The following is a 3,070-nucleotide window of genomic DNA, read 5'->3' as shown; positions in this document are numbered from 1 at the left end:
CTGCCGTGGGAGCCGCGTCCAGCCGCGCCTTCGCAGCTCGCGGCCCGAGCCGTCCCGTGCCCTGGGCGTCGCGCACCGCCGCCTCCGCGCCGGCGCTCCGGCCGCCCGGCGCTGCCTCACCGGCGCCAGCCCCCACCGTCGTTCGCCGCCGCGTCCGCCCGCCGGTGGCCTCGCTCCGGCCTCCGCGCCGCCCGGTCGCGCCTCCCCGGCCTTCCCCCGAGCCCCTCGGCGCCGCCTTCCTCCCCAACTCCGGCGAGTGGTCAGGCCATCCTCGTCCTCGAGCTACTATAGTACCCGACGGACCCGATCCAGATCCAGATCCATTTCGGAGGTTGCCCTCGTTTTTGACTAAGTCCCGAATATTTTTGCATAATCATGTCATGTTCATCGAATTATATCTCTGCATCCGTAGCTTCGTTTCGTGCGTGTAATATGTCAAATTATTCGTCTCAACGAGTACATCATTTCATTCCATTGCATCACATTCATTTGAGGTCATCTTAATGCCTGAATCATCGTTGTAAGAGTGCTTCATGATGTTTTCTGCTGTCTGTTATCAGAACGAGCTCTTTTGTCATTTTTGCCATGATTGATGTGTGCATCCTATGAGGTTGATGTCTACATGTGTTTTGAACTATGTCATGTCTTATTTACAGTGGTGTATGCCATGCATTTTTGTGATCAATGTGGTGACTAGCACAAGCATGCAAACTAGGCATCGTAATGTTGCTGATTTTAGTCTCTGTTCTGCTGTTATTTTGATGCCATGTAAACGTGATGATACAGAGAGATCCATGCATATTTTGAGATACTTCAGTAAGGGTGTTTTGAACATATGGTTGTTGTCTATCCATTCATGTCATTGGTTGCAATTATGGAGTAGTCTAGAATGTCTTTTTCGTGCTCTACTTTTGCTTCAAAATGTTTCCTGGCAGATTGTTTACATGTTATTCAATTTGGCCAAGCTTGTTATAGTTGATCCTTGCATGCTATGGACTTGTTCTTGACTTGGTTTGTTTCACAAACATGTCTTCTTGATGATGCTATACTTATCTTGTCATGCAATGACTTTTGGTGAGTGAATCGAGCTTGTTAAGTAGGGTTCATGATGTTGCTGTTTTGCTAGGCTCAATCTGTTATTTCGTGATGCTATATAAACATGTTGCTACTAATCATTCTATGCATAATCTGGAGATATTCTATAAACATGTTTTGATCTACATATCATACTCTATCCATCCATTCCCCTGCTTGCATTTATAGGTTGTTGTAGTTGTTGTAATCTTACTCTAAAGTTGCTTCATAATGTTGCTGTCAGCCTGTTAACATTAAGTTCAGTTGTTTCCATGTGTTTTCCTAGTGATCCATTCACCCTATGAACTTGCTCTTACCATGCTTAGCTTCAAAAATATGTCTTATTACTATTGGTTGCATTACCATGCCATGTTTTGCTCTGTGGTGAGTGGTACAAGCTCATTTACATGCCTTCATAATTCTGTTTCTGCCATGTATGAATCTGTATAATAACTTGATATGTTTACGTGGGTGCCATCATATTTTCTGATCCTTTTTGGCTTATGGTCACTAAGGGACTTTTGATATATGTATTTAGTAGTTTCATGCCATGCCTTTGTTTGCCATGATAAGTTTCTATAACATGTTGTTTGATAGCTCTGAACATTGCTTCGTGATGTTATTTTCTGCAAAGTCTGAAATTGTTATAACTTGCAATCTTACCATGTGTGTTTGAGCATGTTCTAGTGATTTCTGGAGATAGCTCAGTGTTTATGTTTTGTTGTGCTTTACCTATACATCATGGCCATGCCTTTTGTTTTCATGTTGAGGTCATGTAGCATATTGTTTTGATGCTTGCAATATGCCTAGTTGCTGTTTTGGACAGCTTGTCCTTTAAACTTGTTTCATGTGTGTGTGTTGAACCGTTGCTCCGTTTTGAGTGTGCTTTATATGAAACTTGCTTGATTTTGCATGTAGTTTTGTATTATCATGTTGCATCCTTGTTTTGAGGTGTTTGCTTGATGTTTGGGTGCATTTTACATCAATGCCATGTTTAACTTGTTTTGCTCATATCTTCTAGGTCGTAGCTCCGAATTAAATGAACTTTATATGTAACTTGACTAGAATCTCGTGTAGATCATCTTTGTGCATCTTAACTTGCTGTTTAACAACTTGAACATAAGGTTTATTCAGATCTGGACCAATTTCGAAATTTGCATATGAGGACTTACCGGAATTGTTATATGTTATTCCCGGCCTCATTTAAACTTGTCTTGATGTGTTGCTCTTGTTTGCATCATCTCTTGCCATGAGTAGCCTCATGTAGCCTTGTCATGCATCATGCTTGTTGTGCATCATGTCTTGTTCATGTGTGATGTGTTTACCTTGTTGTGTGCTTCTTCTTGTTAGTTCTTGTTTCGTTGCGATCGTGAGGATTCGTTCGTCTACAGTTCGTTCGGCTTCATCCGTTCGTCTTCTTCATGGACTCGTTCTTCTTCCTTGCGGGATTTCAGGCAAGATGACCGCTACCCTGGATCTCACTACTATCATTGCTATGCTAGATGCTTCGTTCTATTTCTATGCTGCGCTACCTATCACCTGTCTATCAAGCCATCCCATATTGCCATGAACCTCTAACCTTTGACACCTTTCCTATGCAAACCGTTGTTTGGATATGTTACCGCTTTGCTCAGCCCTCTTATAGCGTTGCTAGTTGCAGGTGAAGTTGAAGATTTCTCCTTGGTGGACAGGATTTTGGTTGGGATATCACAATATCTCTTATATTATTAATGCATCTATATACTTGGTAAAGGGTGGAAGACTTGGCCTTTTACCTAGTGTTTTGTTCCACTCTTGTCGCCCTAGTTTCCGTCATACCGGTGTTATGTTCCCGGATTTTGCGTTCCTTACGCGGTCGGGTGATTTATGGGACCCCCTTGACAGTTCGCTTTGAATAAAACTCCTCCAGCAAGGCCCAACCTTGGTTTTACCATTTGCCTCACCATCACCTATCCCTTTCCCTTGGGTCGGCCAACCCGAGGGTCATCTTTATTTT

The sequence above is a fragment of the Triticum dicoccoides genome, chromosome 7B (assembly GCF_002162155.2).
Source record: "Triticum dicoccoides isolate Atlit2015 ecotype Zavitan chromosome 7B, WEW_v2.0, whole genome shotgun sequence".
In the NCBI taxonomy this organism is placed as follows: Eukaryota; Viridiplantae; Streptophyta; class Magnoliopsida; order Poales; family Poaceae; genus Triticum; species Triticum dicoccoides.
The sequence above is the reverse complement of the archived record's forward strand: the minus strand, read 5'-3'. Positions refer to the sequence as shown.